Source organism: Mastigoproctus giganteus, chromosome 2, assembly GCF_048544385.1.
Source record: "Mastigoproctus giganteus isolate SK-2022 chromosome 2, ASM4854438v1, whole genome shotgun sequence".
NCBI lineage: Eukaryota > Metazoa > Arthropoda > Arachnida > Uropygi > Thelyphonidae > Mastigoproctus > Mastigoproctus giganteus.
This window is the reverse complement of record NC_143576.1, coordinates 26,826,930-26,852,471: the sequence shown is the minus strand read 5'-3', so window position 1 is coordinate 26,852,471 and position 25,542 is coordinate 26,826,930. Positions and strand designations below refer to the sequence as shown.

The window sequence follows — 25,542 nt, the reverse complement described above, 5'->3', positions numbered from 1 at the left end:
AATGCAAATGAATTGGCATCATTTTAATTATATCATATTGTGTATAAAGGATAAATGATAGACTAAAGGATAAATCAGTGCACACCATCAGGCATCTCTAATATTGCGGAGTTATACTTCATAACTGGGTTGTCACTATTTTAACACCAGGGTACCTGCCTACCCACTGAAGAGAAGCAAAAAAGCCTTGAAAAGGTGTCATCTGGTTGGTGGTATCCACTGAGAATAAATAATGATAGTTGTCCCAATTGGTGAAGCGTTATTTATTCAAGGTAGTGCAATACCATGGCAACTTGTGAAGGTATTCACAATATGAGATATAATTAAAATGATGCCAATTCATCTACCTGGGTAGATGATCATTTTATGCCTACACGTATTAAAATGATGCAAATTGCACTAACCCAGTGAAATCGTATACATTAGTTTGCTTTCGAAGATAGAGAATATGTCTAGAGCTCACCAGGCACTTAATATGAAGCATGTGAAGTTTTTAATGTATTAATTAATCATTTATATTAATATATGCAATAAAGGAAATCAGAGTGACAATTGCTGATATGATGCTGAAATTTGGTGATACCTTTTGTGATATGACAGAGTTTTGACATATAATAGTGACATATACTTGCCAGTGTTTTAGAAGAAAAAGATGAAGGCATTTTTTTTTGGGATGGATGTGATGACTGCTAGTAACCTTGTGTTTTATGTTTGAAAAGGTGTTGGTACCATGATTTTTTTGAGCCTAAAATCCACATAGTGATCACTGGTTCTGATTTTTTTTAATGTCTCAGGACTGTTTTCAATGAAAATTTTGTTTTTTTTAAAAATTACAATTCAAATATGTGTAAAATTATGATTACTATGTAAGAGCTTCCAAAGGCTCAATATATCCTACATTATATTAACATTTAAGAATATACAAAGGAATTTACCTTTATTCTGTCCTATAGGAATACTTCTTATCCTACTCTCCTATAATACCGATGAATTAACGAGTGACAATTAAAAATCAAAATGTGTTCACCTTCAGCTCACAAATTTCTTGTAGTAAAGATGCATGGGACGGGGTATCATTGTAAAGATTAACAAAAAATCTTCTACGTAATGTGTTTTTGTTTGGTTAATTAATGTCTAGATCAGGGATAGGGAACCTTTTTTTACATTAGAAGGCCATATTTTAATTAACCAAGATGCTATTAGGCCGCTTGCTGAGAATTTAATATATACAACAAAAACTATTTTTGTAGGCATATTTACAATTTTAATTACAGCCTGTTATTGAATGAGGAATTCAAACAAAAAAATTAGCAAAGACATTTATTTGTTTAGCAAAGATGATAACAAAACTAATTAATGACTTTTAATGACCATTTAATGATTTTTTTGCGACTGCCTAATTATTATTATTAGCCGTATGGTGCAAGGAAGCCTCAGGCTTATGCTGCACCAGCCAAAAAAAAAAAAATTTCTGAGTTACCCTGAGAGAGAGAGAGAAAGTAGAAGGGAATCACCAAGAAAGAGAAGAATGATGATTTCTGGCTCAGGATCCTGGGTGTGCCAAGCCCATACTCACCAGATGTGAGTCCCTGGGGTAAATGTCAGAGAGTAGTCTGATATTTAGTTCCAACATCATTGAGTGTAGTTTTAATTGATCCTCCAAGTGAATATCCATCATCTGAGATCTCAAGCTTGTTTTAATTTGTGCCATATATGAAAATGTTGATTCACAACAGTAGGTTATGTCAAAACAAGATAGCATTCGACGAGTATGTTGACGTAGATGTGGGTATTCAACAGCTTTTTTCTATATTTGAAGTGGATCCTTCTTCATGTCAAATAGAGACTTCAGAATATTATCTTCTGGGAGCTCAATTCCATCTGTAAGTCATCAGGTGCTTTGGAGCTTCAGTGTAAGATCATGTTTCTCAAAATCAACAAACCTTTCATTGTATTCTTCAATCAGGGAGTCTAGAACTGCTGTATATTCTTTCATGTCGCATTTCTTTAATGATTTGTTTGTATCCTGTTCATTAATTACTTTTGCCAGTTCAGGAAAGTGTTCAGCTGAAAGTTCTGATCAGGTAGGCAAGGTTTTGAAAAAAGGTCATATTTTTTCTGAAATGCATGTATTTTAAATGCATCTATTATTATATATAGATTTGGTTTTACCTTGCAAAAAATATTCAGATCATTTTGCTTTGACATTATATCACATAAAAATGCAATATCTCTGCAGAATTACACTTTTGACACTTCATGCTGTTGATTCAGTTCCTCAAAAAAGCTTGTGGTTTGTTTTCACAAAGATAAAAGTTGGACAGGTATTTGTCCTTCTGACAACCAGTGCACTTTAGAATGATATGGCAGATCCACGTGAAAGTTTTATCATTATGCATGATGAAGCATGTTGCAAAATTGGCGATGTCGTGATGTTTTTGCTCGAATGCAGTTTACAGTACTACCTATAACTTTATTTATGGTGTCACTTAAAACAGTAGATTTGGCATACTGATTCTGCTGATGAAGGATTGAAAGGATATCAAAGTATGTAGATCTGCCAATTCTTTCTGTAGTAACACAACAAATCCTTCATGTTTTCCTCTCATGGAAGGTGCCATCTGTGCATACACTTACTGAATTACATAAATTCAGTTTTGCTTCGTGGCATTTTTCTTTGATGATGGCGAAGATGTCAATTCCACGTGTCCTAGCAGTAAGGGTACCCAAAGATAGTAACTCCTCATGGCAATGAAAATCCGCAGTTATAACACAAAAAAAAAAACACCTGCGCTGAGTCAGTAGTGTCAGTAGATTCATCCAAGGTGATTGAATAATAAATGTCTTCACTTTGGCATATTGCATGAAGCTGTTCTGTTTTGATACTGGCTAATTTGTGTTTCCGATTAGTTATGCTTCTCCTCGACATTTATCCTTATATATATATCCGCGACTTCCCCCCCCCATTAATAGAAATGTTTGTCGTAATACTGCCCGAAATTTGCATGGCGTCTTATAACTGTAATAATGTTAGTCCCCCAAGTGTTTTTTTTTTTTTTTTTAAATATTGTAAGCTTTAGCTTACAGCTGTTATTTCTATAATCTAAGCATTAGCATTAATAGAGGCTTACGATTTAAGAAAGCAAGCTTATGCAGCATCAGCCAAAAAAAAAAAAAAACTCCCATTTCACCCCTTCTTTAATTCCAAATGCCTGTCCATCTCAGCCTTAAATTTATTTAGGCTATCAACTTCCATAACAAAAGATGGAAGTCTGTTACACCAATCAACCACTCGCTGGCTAAAGGCAAATTTCCACACATCTGTTCTACAACTGTCTTTCCTCAGTTTGAATCTGTGCCCCCTCAGGTTCTTAATCTGAGCAAGAGGAAGAATCCCATCAGGATTCAGCTTGCTCAACCCATTCAAAGCCTTTTACACACCTCAATCAGATCACCTTGCAGGTCCCTACTCTCCAGGTGCTGCAATTTGCAGAACTTAAGCCTTCCTTGGTAAGCACACCCCCCTTTTTTCCTCTCACCAATCTTGTTGCCCTTCTTTGTACTCATTCTAGCAACTCTACATCCTTACTAAAATGAGGCCTCCAGACCTGTACACAGTACTCTAGGTGTGGCCTGACCATCGCCTTGTACAATGGGATAATCACCTCCCTGTCCCTGTTAGCAAAATTCCTATATATCATTGACAAGACTCCATGACCTGCCCTGGCAGCCCGTCTGCACTGCTCAGCAAACTTCATATTTGACTGCACAATTACTCCCAGGTCTTTTCCACTTCCCTTAGTGTAGTAACACACAGTTGGTATGTTTCTCTCTTGGGTTATTGCTACCCATATGCAGTACTTTGCATTTGTCAATGTTAAACTTCAGTTGCCACTTCTCAGCCCATTTGCCCAACTTGTCTAGATCCAGTTGGAGTAGCATACTGTCTTTACTGTTGTTAACAACCCTGCTAACCTTTGTATCATCTGCAAACTTGGACATTAATCCTGATGTACCTTCATCAATATCATTGATGAAAACACAAAACAACAATTGGCCCAGCACCGAACCCTGCGGAACTCCACTAATAACATTTGTCCACGAAGAGCAGTGTCCATTGATTACCACTCTCTGTCGTCTCCCACTCAACCATCCCTTTATCCATTGTAGCAACTTACCCTTAATGCCTTACCGCTCCAGTTTATACAACAGTCTTTCATGTGCAACAGTATCAAAAGTTTTCCTGAAATCCAAGTATATGATATCAAAATTATTTTTGACATTCAGTTCCTTTGTAACCACATCATAGTATCCAATCAAATTGGTCGGACAAAACCTCCCTTTAACAAACCCATGTTGCGTCATAACTATTACTGCATTCTTGTGTAGATGATCCTGCAATGTTTCATTAACAGTGATGCTATTATTTTCCCCAGAACACAAGTTAAATTAACAGGTCTATAGTTACTTGTGTCACCTTTTGAACCCCCTTTGGGAATTGGTGATACATTTGCACACCTCCAGTGCATGGAGACCTCCCCTGAGTCCAAGGACGCTATCATAATTATGGTTAAGGGTTTGCTTACTTCCTTTGCTGCCTCCTTTAATATAACTGGATAGCTTCCTAGTTCATTTCACAAATATACGTGGTCTCAGTTCTAATCTCAACAGTGTCCATTTCCACTTCAGTCTGCCAAACCCCATGTACTTTTTCTGACAGCATCTCAGTTATCGGTTGATTCAACTACTGCTCATTTCAGCTGCCCAAATTATTCCCTGTATGAGTCTTTTCACCTCGAATATGGTACTTGTGCATATGTCCATTCTGATATTCACTGTCAGAGATTTGGTAATTTGGAATCTCCGCTTTTCGATCTTCTCTGGCTTAAAATCTCTCTACCTCACTGTGTCAAATTCATCTGTTGCCTCTATCGTTCTCCCAGCCCCAATAATCACTTGGAGCTATTCGACTTCCTTTCTTTTCAACTTTACTTTCTCTAGTCCAACTTTCCTAACAGTGAGGTAATTTTCCTTAGTGATTTTAATGTTCATAACTCCAGCTGGCTTCCGTTTTCTAGTCACACCGACCCGGGTGGTCGAGACGTTGAAGCTTTTGCAATTACTAATGACCTTGCACAGTTTGTTCATTTACTTATAAGAATACCAGACAATCCTAACCATACAGCCAACATGTTTGATCTTTTTCTCACAAACAACCCTTCTGAGTACACGGTCTAAGTGAGTGGTCCTTTAGGCACCTCAGATAACAACTTGGTGATTGTCTCTTCTCAAATGGAGCCTTTATTTCATGGCTATTCCCAACCTCGTGTTGTTTGGCATTACAAGAATGCAAAATGGATAACCTGCGAGATTTCTTTTCTTCTTTTCCTTGGTCGGACTACTGTTTCAAAACTTCTGATGTAAACATTTGCTCCGATCGTGTCAGTGAAATTATTCTTGTAGGAATGAAGTCCTTTATTCCGCACTCCACTTTAAAATCTCATCCTTTATCTAAACCTTGGTTTTCCAATAAATGTGCTAAGGCTGTTCAGGAGAAGAATGTTGCATATCGTAATTGGCTTGTTTCCAATTCTTCAGTTTCATTTTCTGCCTGCACCAAAGCTCACAACAATTTTAAAGTAGTTATTCATCAGTCTAAACTAGATTTTGAACAGGCTAAGAGTAGAAAACTTCCTTCTTGCCCTAATGGTAACCGATCATTCTGGTCTCTTGCCAAGCCTCAACTTTTGCCCATCTCTGCTCCCACCTCTGTCAAAACCAGATGGTTCTGTTGTCACTTCAGCCAACGATAAAGCCGACCTGCTAGCATCCCAATTTTCTTCCAACTCGTGTATTAATGATCTTGGTAAAACACGTGCCAACATTCCCATCACAGTCCATTCAGTGCCTCCTGTGGTCTTCTGTCAAAAGGATGTCAGAAGGATTTTGACGAAACTTGATGCTCAGATAGCTGCAGGTCCTGATGGTATTTCTCCACTTGTTCTCAAAACCTGTGCTCCTGAACTTACTCCTGTTCTTTGCCGTCTTTTTTCACTTTCTTATTCCAAAGGAAATTTGCTCATGTTCATCCAGTTCCTAAAAAGGGTGACAAATCACTCTCATCCAGTTATCGTCCCATTGCAGTTACTTCTACTCTTTCTAAAGTAATGGAGAAATCAATTAACCGCCAACTCTTAAACTACCTAGAAACCTTCTGTCTGATCAACGATTGCCAGTATAGATTCCGTCACTGTCGAGTCACTGGTGATATTCTGGCTTATGTTACACATTTATGGACAAATTCAATGGAAACGTTCGGTGAAACACAAGCAGTTGCTCTTGACATCTCAAAGACTTTTGATCATGTTCAACATAAAGGTCTTCTAAACAAACTTAAATCTTATGGTTTGCCAACTGTTTTTTTGTAATTGGTTATCCAGTTTTCTCACTGATCGCTCACTGAGGGTGATGGGCGATGGCTCTCTGTCTTCTAACTTCTCCCCTAATGCTGGTGTCCCACAAGGTACAGTTCTTTCCCCCCACTCTTTTTCTCTTGTATATTAATGATCTTCTTCTATTGACTGGAAATCCTAATCATAGTTTTGCCGATGATAGCACATTGCATTTCACTTTCCATTTTGAGAAATCTTGCCCTGTTCAGTCAGCTTCAACTTCTCGAATATCCACTACCAATTCCTTAAATGCCGATCTCCAAGTAATTCTATAGTGGGGCAAAGACAACTTAGTTGATTTCAATCCTTCTAAAACTCAGTCTTGTCTTATATCTCACTAAAAGGATTCTTCTGCTCCTATGCTTATCTTTGGTGACACTCCGATTTCTAGGCAAGATGATATCTCTTTTGGGGATTACCCTGACTTCTAATCTCTCTCTCTCTCTCTCTCTCTCTCTCTCTCTCTCTCTCTCTCTCTCTCTCTCTGCACAAGCACATTACAAATATTGCTTCCTCTTCATCTAAAAAACTTGGTTATCTCTTTTGCTCTCGGCGTTACTTTTCTTCCAAACATCTGTACAAATTGCAAATCTGCTCTACCACGGAATATTGTTCCTCACGTCTGGGGCAGTGCCCCTAAAACCTCTCTCAGGCTTCTAGATTCCATTCAGAAGAGGACAGTTAGGTTAAATGACTCATCTCTAGCAGTCTCTCCACTCGCTGTCTCATAGACGTACTATTTCTGCTGCATGCCTTTTCTACCAATACTTCCGTGGGCACTGTCATTCTGAATTGGTTTCTATAATTCCCTCTCTCTCTTTCAAAACAGTCCGAACATGTGCCGCCACCAGCCAACATCTATTTATTGTCCGACTTCAAATACACTGAACCAACTTTTCATCTTCCTCATTTATTCATTCAATTGCCGTTTTCTGGAACAGCCTTCCTTTGTACGTATTTCCTGAAAATTAGTCTACAGAAGTCTAATGTCAACAGATATCTTCTTTCGTCTTCTCAACCTCCAACCGAAGCACTGTACTAAGTACTATAGGTTCTAATACCTCTTGTGTTTGAAGTTTTTCGTAAAAAAAAAAAAAAAATCCTCCCCCACCCCACAGGTGCCTCCCTTATATTTAACTTCAACAATTTCTCCTCAATTTTGCTCTCAGTTATTACAAAATCACTTAGCTCCCTTTTAGAGTTAGATGAACTTCTGGCATTCGCCTCATTTAATAACTCCTCGTGTGAATGTAGATGCAAAATACTCATTCAGTTTATCAGCTCCCTGAGCATTATCATCAATAGTCAACCCATCTGTGTTAAGTGGTCCAATTTGATTCACCCTGTCCTTCTAGAGTTTACTTTTCTGTTTTTCTTTGCATCCTTTGCCAAAGATTTCGTGTAATATGCCTTCGCCTGCCTAATCTCCTTTGTGACTTGATTACAGACAAGCTTATATCTGACGTAAGGCTTCTGTGTCACCTGATCACTTATATGCATACTGTACATTTTTCTTCTCTGCCATAAGCTTCATTAATTCATCTGACCTCCATTTAGGTCTAAACCTTGGACAGTATTTCTTAGTTTAAATGAAAAGCCTAGTAGCCTCCAAGATTAAGTCCCCAAAGACTTCCCATTTAGAATTCAATGTTGGGAACATCATTATTTGGTCTCCGTGTACAGAATTTATAAACACTCTGTGACCCTTGTGGTCACCTCTATGAAAGCAAAAGTCCTTCTCTTTAGCCGTGATGGTAGTTACATCTCTAAGTAATTCCCATATCTGTACATTGTGATCAATCTCACCCAGTGGTTCATAAGGAAGTGAATCCAATTGACATTGGTGGACAATGCAATGTTGAGTCAGTTTGTTGTGACATAAGCACTAGGAAAGAAAAAATGAGGGTAGGAGTTTATTCTAGGCCTAATGACTCTGATAATAAAATGAAAACTTATAGAGAGAAACTGTGGGCCAATAAATCAGAATTTCATATAATGGGGTATTTTATCTTTCCAGATATTGACTGGAACTTGTGGGTTGGTCACTCACACATTAGCAAGACTTTTGTAGATTTATTGGATGACTGTTTTCTATAGCAACATGTTCAAAATGCAACCAGAGGGAGTAATACTCTTGATCTGATTATCAGCAGTGATTCTTCATGCATTAAGAATCTGCAGATAAAGGAACCACTAGGTGGCAGTGATCACAGTGTACTGATGTGGGATTTACTTAAAGATATAATTACCGTCAGGGGTAAAGGAAAGGGTTTTTTGATTCTGTAAAAGTGACTACAGTGGTCTCAGACAGCTTTTAAATTCTGTACAGTAGGATCAACTGATGATGTTACCAACAGCAAATTCAAAATGGGAAGCATTCAAAGAACTTATCTTGGAGGATACTAGGCTTTTCATACCAACTAAGAAATACTGTTCAAGGTTTAGGCCTAAATGGATGTAAGATGAATTAATGAGGTTTGTGGGAGAGAAAAAAATGCATGGGATGCATATAAATTATCAGGCAACACAGAAGCCTATGGCAGATATAAGCTGATTATTATTAAATTACAGTTTCTCAGAGCGAAACAGATACAAAAATATAGATTGTGACAAGTTTAATAATAGGAAATATACATATATTAGATTATATACATACAAATAAAAGCTTTCGGTTGTTTAGTCAACCTTCTTCAGTTAAACTGACAGTTAGAATGGAGCATGAGGGCTTGTACTGCCAATCTTGTACGTGAAGTGCGTGATTAATTGTTGGATGTTGAAGTCTGTGGCTGTGATGTATTGTATGTGGACATGGCCAGCGTTTGTCAATGGACAGGATTGCTGTTTCAGTGATAGGGTGGACTTGACAACCAGTGTTCCTGTTCACTGAGGTATTGGAGCATTTGATGATTAACGACCCCAACCAGGCGCATTGCTGATAATGGCGGGACTTATCCACAATCACGACATCGCGGTGTGGGTCAATGTTGTGGTGGGTTGCCAAAACGTGTTCGGCAATAGCCGAGTGCTCCACATCCGCTAAGCCAATTGCTCTTTTGTGTTGTTCGGAAAGGCGTTTTTCGAGCCATTTCCCAGTTTCCCTGATGTAGCAGCTAGTGCAGTCACGGCAAGAGATGCGGTTGACCAATCCGCTTTGTAGTAGGGAGGGGACAGGTGTTTTTACCTTAGAGATGAGGGATTGCAATTTTTCTGCCTGGGAGTTGTACGCATTTTATCCCATGTGATTTTAAGATTCTACAAATCTGTTGTGATAGGTTTGGGTAGTATGGGATGAAGGCGCTTGTGGCCGAGTCATCACCTTGGATGTTTCTGTTGGTTGCGTGTCTGTAGGTCACACCTGTCAAGGGTATTGATGGGATAGCCACACCTCGTAAGATCCGCCTTGACTTTAGCGGTTTCGGTGTGCCTCTCATTTACAGAGCTAGAGTGTGTCCAGGCACGAGTTAGCAAGGTTCGTACAGTGGCAAGAAGATGGCTACGTGCGTGTGCTGACCGGAAGTTGGCCAGCACACATAGGTTTACGATGGACAGTTGTCTTCATGCACGTGCCCTCGCGCCGGACAAGGGTGTCTAAGTATGGTATGGTGTTGTCCGACTCTAGCTTGATTGTGAATTTTATGAAAGGTGACGGAGAATTGAGGTGGTCTAGGATTCAGTCACCTGAATTTCTGGGGATAACTACGGACACATCGTCCACATAGCGACACCAAAAGGCAATGGGATCTGGTACGTTTGTAAATGCACGACCCTCTAATTCCTCCATCGTGATGTTTGCCGTGACCGAACTAACCGGGGAACCCATGGCTGTGCCGTGTACTTGTTGGTAAATGGAGTCGTTAAACATGATTGCACCGCCTCTTAAGCACAGTCTGAGGGCGGTGGAGATATCGTCTAGTGTTAGTTTGGTTCTGCTACCAAGGGTTTCGTCATTATCTAAGAGTTGCTTTGCACATGTGATGGAAAGTTCTACTGGGATGGAGGTAAAAAGTGAAACTACATCAAACGATGCTATAACTTGATCTTGTGAGATGGATATGGTACGGATCCTTTCTGTGAACTCACTACTGTTGGAGACTGTGTTGGTGGTCTTGCCTACTAGGGGAGAAAGGAGCCTCGAGACAAACTTAGCTAATTCGTAACTCGGTGAGCCACAACAGGATACAATGGGTCTTAGTGGTGTGCCTTCTTTGTGAACTTTCGGTAGTCCATAGAATTGTGGAATCTGGCAGCCGGAGGCACGGAGGTGATTACGTGTTGATTCTGTTATTTTCTTCTGTTTCAGCCAACTGTTGACGAGGATGTTCACTTTTGACTCCCATCGTTCCAAGGCTTTGATGGGAGGAACGGTTAAGGGCTTGTAAACAGAAGTGTCCTGCAAGAGCAGCAAGGCTTTTTTCTCATAATCTGTGCAGTTCATTACGACTGTTCGACGTCCTTTGTCTGCCGGTAGGATGACGATGGATGAGTCTCGTTTCAGTGTCTTAAGGGCAGAAATTTGTTTGTGGCTGAGATTGGAAGAAGCGGGGTGAGCATGGTGTAAAATCACTGCAGTTTTTAGGCGAATTGTGTTTGCTACATCTTCAGGGAAACGTGTTAAACACGCTTCTACGCCTAAGGCAATATCAGTGATTGGTGGGTTTCTTGGGAGAACAGCAAATTTCATACCCAGAGTCAATAGGTCTACTTGTTCTGTAGATAACTGTTTGTTGCTCAGGTTCAATACAAAATCTGTGCAACTTGTGGAAGGGGTATTATGCTGATGACGAAATTGACGGGATTCACTAATTAAAGCATCGAACTTATGTTTTTGACGTATACAAAAGGGTTCAGATTCTCTGATGGCTTGGTAGCACAAGGTATGGATTATATTGGTGTAAACAGGATCGGGAACTAGACTACTAAGTTCGATCAGCAGGGCTGCTTTATTCGTTGAAGCATATTGTAAGTCTCGATGAAGGCAGCCAATCCATATGCTCAGGGTCTTGTAGCTGAAGTTTTGATAGGCATGTCGCATACATTCGTTAGGAAACGGTTTGTAGAGAATCCTTTCGGGATAACTTTGTTTGATTTGCACCTGCGAGCAAATCTGAGATATTGTTTGCCACAGGCTATAAAGATGAAATTCTTTTGCAGTTTCACGACTATATCGTATGTTGGTTGGCCAAGAACAGTTCGAATATGATTAAAGAGGCTTGTGCGCTCTGGATTCATTATTATTATTAAATTACAGTTGCTCAGAGCGAAATGGATATAGATTGTGAACTTGTCACAATTTATATATATTAAACTTGTCACAATCTATAAAAATATAGATTGTGACAAGTTTAATAATAGGAAATATACATATATTACATATAAGCTAATATGTAATCAAGTCACAAAGGAGGTTACACTGGCGAAGGCAGATTACAAGAAATCTTTGGCAAAGGATGCAAAGAAAAACAGCAAAGAGCTGTTTACTTATGTAAACTCTAGAAGGAAAGGGATGAATTGGATTGGTCCTCTTAACATTGATGCTTTAAAGGAGGCAGCAAAGGAAGTAAGCAAACCCTTAACCCTAGTTATGAAAACGTCCTTGGACTTAGGGGATGTCCCCATGGACTGGAGATGTGCAAATGTGTCTCCACTTCACAATGGGGGATCAAAGGGTGATACAAGTAATTACAGACCTCTTAGTCTAGCTTCTGTTCCAGGGAAAATAATGGAGTCACTGGTTAGGGAAGCAATGCAGGAACATCTGGACAAGACTGCAGTTATATATCAGACATGGGTTTGTTAAGGGGGTCTTGTCTGACCAACTTGTTTGGATACTATGCTATGGTCACAAAGGAACTGGATGCAAAGAATAATTTTGATATCGTATGCTTGGATTTTAGGAAAGCTTTTGATACTGTGGCACATGGAAGATTACTTACAAGTTTGAGCAGTATTGCATTAAGGGCAAGTTGCTACAATGCATAAAAGGATGGTTGAGTGGAAGACAGAGATTGGTTATCAGTGGACACTGCTCTTCATGGACTAATGTTATTGGTGGAGTCCCCTAGGGTTCGGTGTTGGGCCCATTGTTGTTTTCTGTATTTATTAAAGATATTGATGAAGGTATATTAGGATTAATGTCTAAGTTTGCAGACGATATGAAGGTTGACAGTAATGATAGTACGCTGCTGGAACAGGATCTGGAAAAGTTGGGCAGATGGGCTGAGAGGTGGCAACGGAAGTTTAACATTGACAAATGTAAAATACATTTGTCAATGTTAATTGGGATTATTGCATATGGGTGGCAGTAATCCCGATTAACGTATCAGCTGGGTGGTACTTTTCATTCTCCACCAACTTGAGGTGGTGGAAAGTGAAAAGGACCTGGGGTAATTGTGCAGTCAGATATGAAGTTTTCTGAGCAGTGCAAAAAGGTTGCAAGAGTAGCTCATGTTGTCTGGTTAACGATATACAGAAATTTTGCTAGCAGCGATAAGGGGGTGAATGTCCCCTTGCATAAAGGAATGGTCAGGCCACACTTTGAGTACTGTATACAGGTCTGGAGGCCACATTTTAGAAAAGATGTAGAGCTGCTGTAACGAGTACAGAGAAGGGCAACGAGATTGGTGAGTGGAACAAAGGGTTGATACTACCCAGAAAGGTTTAAGTTTTGCAAATTGCAGCTTCTGGAGACTAGGTATCTGCGAGGTGATCTAATTGAGGTGTATAAGACCTTGAATGGATTGAGCAGGCTCAGTGCTAATGGGATTCTTCCTCTAGCTCAGATTACTCCTCTGATGGGGCATAAATTAAAATTGAGGAAAAACAATTGCAGAATAGATGTGCAAAAATTCACCTTTAGCCATTGGGTGGTTGAAAGTTGGAACAAACTTCCATCTGTTGTAGTGTAGGTCAACAACTTAAATAAGTTCAAGGCAGAACTAGACAAAAATTTGGAGTGAGTGGATGGATGAAATGGAAAGGATTTTTTTTTTTTTTTTTTTAGCTGATGCTATATAAGCTTGCTTTCTTGCATCATATGCCTCTACTAATGCTAATGCTATCATTCTTCTAACTCCAATAATCACTTGGAACTCTTTGACTTCCTTTCTTTAAAACTTGACTTTCTCCAGTCCAACTTTCCTAACAGTGAGGTAGTTTTCTTTGGGAATTTTAATGTTCTCAATTCCAACTGGCTTCTGTTTTCTAGTCACATGGACTTGAGCTGATCGAGATGCTGAGGCTTTTGCAAATACTAATGACCTTGCACTGATTGTTCATTTACCTACCAGAATACCAGACAGTTCTAACCACACAGCCAAATTCTTGATTTTTTTCTCATGAGCAACTCTTCCATGTACTTGGTCGAGGTGAGTGGTCTTCTAGGTGCCTCCAAATGAGAATGCTGGAGGCACCTAGAAGCCCATCTCTACTCCTACCTCTGTTAAAACCTGAAAGTTCTATTGCCATGTCAGTTAACAATAAAGCCAACCTGTTAGCATCTTACTTTTTTTCTAACTCTTGTATTGATAATCTTGATAAACTACTTCTGCCCATTACCAGTACTCTCCATTCAGTGCCTTCTGTGGTCTTCCGTCAAAAGGAAGTCAGAAGAATATTGAAGTCTTGATGCAAAGAAAGCTCCAGGGCCTGATGGTATTTCTCCACTTGTTCTCAAAACTTGTGCTTCTGAGCTTATTCCTGTTCTGTGTTGCCATTTTACACTTTTTTTATTTCACCAGTGTTTTCTTCTGTTTGGAAATTTTCTCATATCAAGTCAGTTCCTAAAAAAGGGTGACAAATCCTTCCCATCCCATTATTTTGCCATTACACTTCTACTCTTTCTAAATCAGTGGAGAAATCTATTAACTTCCAACTCTTAAACTATCTAGAAACCTGCCATGTGGCCAATGATTGTCAATATTGATTCTGTCAATGTCAGTCCACTGGTGATATACTTGGCTTATATCATAGATGAGTAATATCACCAGTCCACTGGTGATATTACTCATCTATGGACAAATTAAATGAAAAAGTTTGGTGAAACTCAAGCAGTTGCTCTCAACATTTCTTATGTATTGCCAACTTTTTTTTTTGTAATAGGGTATCCAGTTTTCTCCCTGACCATTAACTTCTGGTAATGGTAGAAGACTCTATCTGCTGACTTCTGTACTAATGCTGTTCTCCAAAAAAAAAAAAGTATGAATAAAAAAATAACCCACTTCATTTGTAAATCCTTCTAATAATTGGTCCAATCCCTTAAATTTCTTCCAACTATCCACTTAGGCAAAGCAATTTTTTTTTTTTTTTTTTTTGGCTGATACTATATAAGCTTGCTTTCTTGCATTATTTGCCATTACTACTACCACCACCTACTTCAGTATTTTTAACCTTTGATTGCACTCGGTGTTCGACCAGACTCCAGAAGTTGCTTCTTTGTATGTATTTTTAACAGTGTTAGCCAGGCAGTATTAAGCATATAAATGTTCTCCTTAGTACCGACGCTTGAGTTGTCAGTGTACTTTGCAGTTTTTGAAGTGTTTTGCTTTTTTTTAGGAGTAGTGTAAGTTCCATTGTATCCCACCAGCATATAAGTGTTGTTAGTATTTTTTGTGACGCTTCTGTTTTTGGAAATAAGAGAATTTTTTAAAAAAATTTCCTTAAATATTTTAAAAAAATAAAGTTTTGATTTTTTTTATTCCTAGTAATTATAAGTATCTAGGCATCTGTTTGATGGTGAAATTTGCTGCTTGCTGGGGAGTCCTTTTCTTCTCCAGATGACAAGGATGATAAAAGAATTATCTTCTGAAGCTAAAAGTTCTGCTGACAGAGATTACCATCTTCATATTGACCATCAACTTTCAGCCCAAGGTGCTACAGAGATGATGATGCTTCCATTTCAGGTATCCAATCCAGCTTAAAGTCTTGAAAGTGATGTAGAGGGTGCATGGAAACTGTATTTCACTCGGTATTTTGCAATATGTGGACAGTACACATGTGAAAATAGAAAAGTTCATACAAAACACCTTAATTTTTTTATATAAAATGAATATTTGTAAAATAAGAGAAGTTTACCTCAATATGATATGTCGAGCACTTCCCTATGATACTCTCCAGAAATTAAAACGAAAACAATTTTAAAACAATCGAAAACCTTACATTACAGTAAGAAATAATTAACAATAATTAAAAATAAAATGAACACAATTAAAATTCAATTTTAACGCAATTAAAAAAATTAATTTAACCAAAAAAAATGAAAAATGATTTTCCTTCCTGAAGCTGACAATGCTTTTCGACCGTATGTTGTGATCACAGAAATGAAAATACATTCAATTAAATTAATTTTTTACTTAATTTTTAATTGTGTTAAAATTGATTTTTAATTATTGCTAATTATTTCTTGCTCTAATGTAAGATTTTCGATTTTTTAAAATTGTTTTTGTTTTAATTTCTGGAGAGTATCATACGGAAGTGTTCTGCGTATCATTGAGGTAAACCATCAATTATTCTTTTACAAATATTGATATCAATGTAGAACGTGTTATTGAGCCTTATAGCTCTGGTTCATACTATCAAATATAAAATGAGTGGACATAATTAAACCAAAAGCAGTTATAGGTTTACTATACTTCTCAGTAATCATGGAATCTGGTAGGAAAAGTAATCACTTTGCTTCAGATAGCTCAGAAAGAGTTACTTTTCATTTCATTCAGTTTTTCAAGGCTTCTGTTCATTCTTTAGTATTAGCATTAGTAGAGGCATATGATGCAAGGAAGCAAGCTTAGGCAGCATCAGCCAAAAAAAAAAAAAAAACACTCCCATTTCACCCCTCCGTTCATTCCAAATACCTGTCCAGCTCAGCCTTAAATTTATTTAGGCTATCAACTTCCACAACAAAGGATGGAAGTCTGTTCTACCAACCAACTACCTGCTGGCTAAAGGCAAACTTCCGCACTACATCTGTCTTTCCTCAATTTGAATTTATGTCCTTTCAGGTGATCATTCTGAGCAAGAGGAAGAATCCCATCAGCATTGAGCATGCTCAAACCATTCAAGGCTTTATACACCTCAATCAGATCACCTCGCAGGTGCCTAGCCTCCAGACACTGTAATTTGCAAAATTTAAGCCTTTCTTCGTAAGAGCAACCCTTTGTTCTGTTCACTAATCTTGTCCTTCTCTGTACTCGTTCCAACAGCTCTACATCCTTCTTAAATTGAGGCCTCCAGACCTGTATACAGTACTCAAGGTGCGGCCTGACCATTGCCTTATACAAGGATATAATCACCTCCTTATCCCTGCTAAAAAAATTCCTATATATCTCTTGCAGACCATCTGCACTGCTCAGAAAACTTCATATCTGCCTGCACAATTACCTCCAGGTCCTTTTCGTTCTCTACCACTGTCAGTGTAGTACTATAGAGTTGATACGTTGCTCTGGGGTTGCTGTTTCCCATATGTAGTACTTTACATTTGTCAATGTTAAACTTCATTTGCCACCTCTCAGCCCATCTGCTCAACTTTTCTAGATCCTGTTGCAGCAGCATACTGTTGTTAGTGTCGTTAACAACCCTGCCAACCTTCGTGTCATCTGCAAACTTGGACATTAAGCTTGATGTACCATCATCAATATCATTTATAAATACAAGAAACAACAATGGACCCAACACTGAACCCTGAGGGACTCCACTAATAACATTAATCCACAATGAGCAGTGTCCATTGATTACCACTCTCTGTCTTCTCCCACTCAATCATCCCTTTATCCATAGCCAATGCCACACTACTCCAATTTCGGCGCCTCTGTAGCTAGGTGGGAAGGAGCAGCAGTGTGTATCACACGCTTCTTGATTAGACCAGGGTTCGAGCCCACGGCCACCAAATACTTAGGATGTGGAAATGTCAGGGAATGACCACCACATATCCCCGGAGCAATACGGCCTTAGTTGCTAATGCTCCTAAAAACCAAATAACAAACAAACAATAACAGCTCCAATTTGTTCAGCAGTCTTCCATGTGCAACAGTATCCATGTGCCACTTCTTTTTGGGGAACAGATTTTATTTCACTTTTGTTTATTTTTACTAGCTTTTAGAAGTTTTTCCCATAGATTATATAGAAATGTAAGCCTCATCACAATTGAATAGTTGGATCAACTCTTTTTGTTCACTTTTTTTTTTTTTAATTTTTCCAAATTTTCAAAAGATTATTCACATCATTTCAAACATTATAGGTAATCAAGTCTTATTAATATTAATAGTGGCAAATGCTGCAAGAAAGCAATATCTGAACACACACAGCTCTGTGTCCAGATATTGATTGTGCTCTTTTTAACTTGTATCATGAATTGTTGGTTAAACTCTTTATTCCTGTTTGAGAGAAAATGTATCTTGCTTTTTTTGTTTCTGTTATGTTTTTGAAAAATCTGGGGATAAGATGATATTGCTGAGAATTTCACAACAGTCTCACCGAGGACATCTTCAGTTTGTGGAAATTGTGGTGCTCTGATCCTACCAATTTATAATTGGCAAAGGGTTGTTGTTATATCTGTCACTCATTTTTTGGAGAGTTTTTCATATTTTTTGGAAGTTATGGTATGATTTACTGTTGAAGCAAAACACACCCAGGAGTCCTTTTTTTGCTGGCTCTCCTGATGTGCTTTACCCTTGCTCAAGCTCATTTGCATTGAATGAGGCTGGCTGTAATCGCTGGAAAATGTTCTAGGTTTTATTTGTTCCTTTCTGATTATACATCAGTTCATTGTTCCACCGGGATTTTGGATGTGTTGATAGTTTCATAGATGTTTTAGGTATGCCAATATCTGCAGTGTGGACTGTTGAATTGTTTGCAAATCCAGTACTGTACTGTAGTGTGTGTGTGTGTGTGTGTGTGTGTGTTTAATAATGGTGTATAAGTTTGTTTCCTTGCTTCATTTACTGCTGCTGCAACTACTAGTATTTTATCTAGTAATTTAATTGTGATTGGAAATGGTTTGCTGTAGAAAGGATCATGAGATTTATTTCATTGGGAAACAGACTTGGAGAACATAATGAACAAATAAATTGCAGTATTGGTGCCTGTTGTGAGATGAACATATTTTGGCAATTCATCGTTAAGGAGAATAAGATTGTTGTTATCTATGAGCTGTTCAATTTGTTTACCTTGCAATCTGTGTAGTCATTTCCTTTTAGCATGCTGATTGTTAATATCTTCTTGGACACAGTTTGCTGAGCAAAATTTCAATATCAGGTTATTTAGGTCATTTTACTGTATGTTGTAATTTGGTGTGTATAGAGAACAAACTGTTATACATATACCTAGTGTGAGCTGAATAGGTACTGCTTCATGAGGAGTGTTAAGTGGTAACTGTTTTGTGGGGTTGTGCAGGTTGGTGAGGATTGCCACTCTGCCATGTGTAGAGTCATGCTGAATCCTGTCTTTTCTGAAAATTGCATACCTCAGACATCTGATAGTTTTATATAAGCTTCTTGGAGACAGACACATATTGATATTTACTGAGTAATGAGGTAAAGTGTCATCAGTGTTGGCTAAGAAATTGCAACAATTCTGTTAAATTAGATGGATCTATTATTTATATCTTTCTGCACGTTCAGATTCCTTCTGAAGGACTGAAGTTTTGTGTTTGTCTGCCTCGGTTTCATTTTTCTTTGGGTAAACTGATTTTCTTGTGTCCAAATCCTCTTCCATATAATGATCAAGTACCTCCTGTGGTGATTTTTATCTGTTAAAATCCATTTCATCATGAAATGGATTTTAACAGATGGAAAATTAATCAATACACTGGTGGAAAAGTAACCAGTGTATTGATTACTTGGTCCTGCACTGGTTATGTAGAGAGTAAGTTTCAGATGTGGCTGGAAAAAGATTCATTTGGTGGTATAGTTAAGTTGGTTTGGCTTTCTGCTGATTGATATTTATAGGCATTTATGAATAAGTTGGTCTGCCAGTATTATTTGGAAGGACATTTTGTTTAGCCTCTTGGTATGAGGCATTTCTGCTGCACTATAGATTTCTGCATAGATTTTTCATTTTTATATTAGTCACAAATCATGGAATATGCTGGGTGATCTTTTTTTTAAAGTTTGGGCATTTAATCTCAGAAGAATTGCAGTCTTGGCAGTTGTGCTGAGTGGATCCACATTTTGCACAAATGGCAACTCTGCAAGCTGTTCGAGCATGTCCAAACTTTTGGCATCTGTGATACCACAGAGGGGGCTAGCTAGGGATATATAATTTAAACTTACATATTAAATATCTAGCTTTGATGGATGCTGTAATGAGGATTATATTTTGTGTAGGAATGAGGTTATCACTTTGCTTAACTGAGATTCTCTTCTGAAATAGCAATGAGGGCCCAGTTTAAAATGACTTCTTTTGGCATATTCAGTGATGTGGAGGGAAGTTCTATTAAGTAATCTTCCAAGCTGGTTAGCATTTAATAGCCTCTCCGAGTGATTTGGATTGGCACTTTCAATGAATACATAGTCCAGTTTGTGACATTTTACAGTCTTCGGGATGCAGCAGTATTTTGGAGTTCTTTTGTATCCCGAACCAGTGAAATACACAACTAGGTAGGTAGGACCTGGATAGATGTTTAAATCAGTTTTCCATGTCTTAACTGATGTCTTTCTTTCTTGTGATCTGGGTTGCATTTGACAACCCAGAGGGGCTGTTATGATTTGCTCCTTTTCACCCTGTGGGAACTGTCCAGATTTTCAGCCTCACCATGTAGTGGCAGGAACAGTGCTGCCTAAGGTGACCAAGCAATATAAAAGTTGTGGTAGCAATATAAAAAAAAATAAATGTAGCTCTCCTTTCTAGTATAACTTACATCTCATAAGATAAGACTGATTTTTTATTAATGGAAATAGAAAAGAAACTTTTTAAAACGAAATAAGAACTGTAGGTTTGAGAAATGTTTTTTGAATCACATAGTTGCTTGACCACATGAACACTTGGCAGCTGAGATTGAATTCCTGTCCAAGTGGATGACTGCAAAGTCCAAGGCCAAGAATTTAAAATGGATTCAGTGAGCCATGTTTCTTTGTCACAGCAAATTAATATAAAAAATAGGCTTATGCTTTGATGGTGCTTCTAAGTTGGTAACCTAAAAGCAGTGGTTCCAGCACAACTGAGAAAAAAATTCCAAAACAACACTTTTGAAACATGTTTGCAAAAACATTATCTACAGCAATATTTGAGGAATTGTTAGAATATTTGTCTGATTAAAAGAAAATCCTGTTTTAAGTTGCTTCAAAAAATTGCAGTGGTGAAAACAAAACTAATCTTTAACCTTCTGCTGGTAATATGACATCTGACAGTTTTTGAAATTTGTAAATTAAATCAAATCCTTTTGTGTATGGATAACCACCAGTATTCTATAACTGGTTATACAGTATTTTCTGTTTTCATTTTGATATGTTATGAATTATGAGACATTAATTGTTTGTTTGCATTCCACAGATGTCAAATGAGCAAAAGCATCTGTCTTTCTTCTAGGCATCTATGAGATGCTAGTGATAGGTATGTAATCTTGTCATAGAGCATTTGGTTTCACCAGCTAAATGCAAACAGTTGACAGAAATACAGCCATTCACATTGTGTCTGATAGACACAATGCAAGTATCCTTAAATTCTAAAAATTATGATAAAAACTTTCTTTATTATTAGTATTGATTTCTCTCATTTATTTTTGTTCTGTATTTTTTAATTGAGTTCAGAAAATCAATCATAATTAATGGATCACTCTTTTCAATTTAGTAAAAACAGCTAAAAATTAATTGTTTTAGCTTTTTTTATGCCTAAAAATTAATATTTTAGATGGAATGTTAAAAAAAAATATATATTGTACAAGGTAAAAAAATGGCACTCATGTCCTGGTGGAATCTCACAGATTCCACCAGGTAGCAGGTAGTATAATATCCAAGAAATACACTGTTTTATAAACTTTTACATAGCATAAAGATAAAGATTTACGTGGTGTGTATATATATATATATATATATATATATACACCCCCCATGTAAATCCCAGGAACCTATTTTTATAAATTTACAAAAGTGCAAAGTTACCATTAGTAAGATGTTTGAATGTTCATCATAAATTTTAAAAGAAACAAAATTAACAGAGTTGAACCAACTACTCAATTGCAATGAGACTGAATTCCTATGAGAAAAACGTCTAGAAGCTAGTAAAAATAATAGCAGAAATAAAATGAAATTTGAACCTCAAGAGAATGACCAGAAATCTTGTACTGCTCAAAATGTTTCTTCCTGCCATTTGAAGCATATAGATTAGTGACATCTTCCTATTCATATTCCATGATCCTTGAAAAGTGTAACAAACTTATAGCTGCTTTCAATTTAATTATGCTAATTCCTTTTGTATAAAAACAGATTAAGTGTCTTGTTTGAGCTTTCCATTTATTCTGTTTTCAAAATCATGCCTCTCCGATATATCAAAAAAGTACCTTGAGTGAAATACAATTTCTATGCACTTTCCACATCGCTTTCAAGACTGCCTATAAAAAACAATTCTTCCATTTCAGGTGAACAGTCTAACTGCAGTTGGACTGTGCACCTGAAATGGAACAATATTTTTCATCACTGTTAGCATCTTAATCTTGAAGGTGCTTGATGGTTTATATTAAGTTGATTTTTTCAGCAAAACTTTTGTTTGTTTGTTATTTGGTTTTTAGGAGCATTAGCAACTAAGGCCATATTGCTCCGGGGATATGTGGTGGTCATTCCCTGACTTCCTCATCCTCTGTATTTGGTGGTCACTGGCTCAAACCCCAGTCTAATCAAGAAGCATGTGCTATGCACTGCTGCTCCTGCTCACCTGGCTACGGAGGCGTCAGCAAAACTTTTAGCTTCAGAGGATAATCTTTAATCACCATTGTCATCCAGAATGGACTCTTCTAGTAGGTGGCCAATTTCACTATCTGAGGGGGTCTTATTGATAGTCATAATTACTAGGAATAAAAAAAAAGTCAAAATAAATATTTTTATTTTTCAAAAAATATGTATTGAAAAGTAATAAAGTATTCTTGCATCAAAAAAAAAAAAAAAAAAAAAGCATAAAGTTTCAAAAAACTAACAACATTTAAATGCTTGTAGGATGTAGTGGATCCCACACTGCTTCTAACAAGAGCAAAATAAACACTTAAAAACCACAAAGCAGTCTGATCCCTCAAGCTAAGGAGAATACCTAGACTAGCACTATCTACCTAATGTTAAAATTTGATCGATTTTTTTTTCCCCCTGTCTTTCTAACAGAGTAATGGAAAAAATATGGCATTGCCATTAAATTTTGAAATTTAAAGGAATTCTTTGAATTTCGGCTTGATTTCTTTCTTTGTCTCTTTTAAGAATTGGCTGTCAGGTGTATTAATCTGTGTTATACAAAATATGTGGAATGCATAAAATATGTTATATATCACATGGTATTAATTTTACGCTGTGTTAGAAATGTTATAACCCTGTATACAAAGTAGAACAGTAAAAATCTGGTTCAAATATCTGGTGTCAAAAATCAAGCACTTTTTGATGTTGTCCCCAGTAGCTTTGAGGAAAACTGTAAGAGAGTGTATTGAACAATTGAAGTTAATTATGAGGGCATCATAACTGGAAAAGGAATTAGAAAATGTGAATTGGAATATCATCGGTTTGGCTGAAACAAAAAGAAGAAATTAATCACTTATAAGTTTATCAAGTGGAAATCTGCTGCCAATGGAAACAGTGAAAGGAGTGAAGGTGGAGATGGCTTTCTGGTCCATAAAGATATAAAAAATAACATTTTGGAATTCATAAAGATATAAAAAATAACATTTTGGAATTCAACACCAAGAGTGTCAAGACTACTACTCAGGATTTGTAAGAGGTATAAGCTAAAGGTTATAATGATTTATGCACCAACGTCGAGCCATGATGATGAAGAGGTTGAAGAAATATACACTGAAATTGAGAGTCTTCTAGATGAACAGAAAACTCACTACACTATCATTATGGAAGACTTCAATGCTAAGGTTGGAAGGAGACAAAACAGCGCAGAAAGGGAACTATAGGAAATTTTAGAATTGGTGAAAGAAATTAAAGAGGTGAAAGACTTGTGGAATTTGCAGAATTTCGAGGAATGTCAGTATTGAACACTTTTTTTCCAAGAAAAGGTGAACAGAAAGTGGACATGGAAGAGCCAAAATGGATTAACAACTAATGAAATAGACTTCATCCTCGCTAACAGAAGATATATTGTGAATGACGTTACTGTCCTGAACAAGGTAAATGTTGGAAGTGATCACAGAATGGTGAGATGCATACTTGATATAGATGTAAGAAAAGAAAGGAAAAAACTGACTCGAGTAAATAATACAAAGGTCTTTGAGATAACAGATGAGGAGAAAAAGCAGTATGTACTGGAACTTAAGAACAAGTTTGAGCTTCTGCAGACTGCTCAGGACCAAGATATTGACGAGGAATATTAAAACTTTCTGAAAGTGATAAAGCCCAAGAAACCTATAGGTAAAAAGAAATCCAAAGAAGAGAAAATCAGTCAAGAAACACTTGTCATGATGAACCGAAGACCACAAATGAAGAGCTAAAACAACACTGACAGGGAGAAAATTGAGTATACTGAGTTATGCAAAGCCATTAGAAAGAGACTCAGAGAGGACATAAGAAAATTTAACACAAGAAAAGTAGAACAAGCATTAAGGGAAAACAAAGGATTTAAATCAGCAGCCATGAACAGTAAAACAGAAAGACTAATGATGCTGAAACTGAAGAATAGCGATGGTGTACTTATGAATAGCAGAGAGGGCATAATTCAAATAGCAGAAGACTGCTATACAGAATTATACAAGGAGTGAGGGAATGATGCCAGCAGTGGGGAAGGTGGATCACAAATTAGTAACTCATACAGCATACCTGATATCCTTCCTGATGAAGTAGAACATGCGTTGAAGAAAATGAAGAATCAGAAAGCCCTGAGGGAAGATTGAAGTTACTGTAGAGTTATTAAAATTGAGAGGAAGAGACGTGACATAAAAACTGGCAAGACTCTTCACAAAATGCATTAGAAAAGGTGTGGCACCTAAGGAGTGAAATAATGCAATCATAGTTTTGCTGCATAAGAAAGGAGATAAATCAGAAATTGGAAATTATAGGCCAATTAGATTGTTATCCCACATCTAAAAGTTGTTCACAAGGGTCATTACTAACAGATTAGAAACAATACTTGACGAGAATCAAGGTGCCTCCGTAACCAGGTGGGCAGAAGCAGCAATGCATAGCACACGCATCTTGATTAGACTGGGGTTTGAACCCATGACCACCAAATATGTAGGATGCGGAAAGGTCAGGGAATGACCACCACATTATCCCCGGAGCAAAATGGCTTTGGTTGCTAATGCTCCTAAAAACCAAATGACAAACAAAACAAAAAACAATGATGAGAATCAGCCAAAAGAGCAAGCTGGCTTTAAGACAGGATTCTCAAGTATGGATCACCTTCACGTAATGTCACAGCTAATGGAGAAAGCAAATGAATATAAAACACCATTATGCCTGGCATTTGTGGATTATGAAAAGGCATTGACTCCATACAGCATAAGGCAGTGTTTTGGGTACTGGAAAGACAAGGCATAGATACCCCATATATTATGATTTTGAAGAAAATATTTGAGAATGCTACCTCCTTTATTAGACTACACAAAGACAGTAGTAAATTTGAAATTGAGAAAGGAGTTCGACAAGGAGACACAATATCTCCGAAGTTTTTTACTGCTGCCCTTGAGGAAGCTTTCAGAAGTTTAGACTGGTCGCAGAAAGGGGTCAATATGAATGGAGAGTTTGCTATATTCGATATGAATTGAGATTTGCAGATGACATTGTGGTCATAAGCCACGATCCCAAAGAATTAGAGGAAAATCTTAATCAGTTATGCAGAGTTAGTAAGGATTTTGGACTGGTTTTGTTAAGGGAACTTCTTTCCTGACCAGTTTGATTGGATACTATGATGTGGTCACAAAGGAACTGGATGCAGGGAATAACTTTGATATATATTTGGATCTTAGAAA

The 25,542-nt window shown here is 37.4% G+C and overlaps 1 protein-coding gene across 6 annotated transcripts in view; it reads left to right on the top strand.

Annotated features, from left to right (window-relative positions):
- The window catches only part of LOC150089228 (lipid transport auxiliary protein 1), a 199,454-nt gene that overhangs the window by 2,841 nt on the left and 171,071 nt on the right, over positions 1-25,542 (top strand). The window contains exon 1 of one of the 6 annotated variants that reach the window (XR_016548110.1): positions 15,180-15,349. The exons of the other annotated variants lie outside the window; for them this stretch is intronic. The gene's annotated coding sequence lies outside the window, so the exon portion shown is untranslated. Of the gene's footprint in view, positions 1-15,179; positions 15,350-25,542 lie in introns of those variants that run through there. 6 annotated transcript variants of the gene reach the window in all.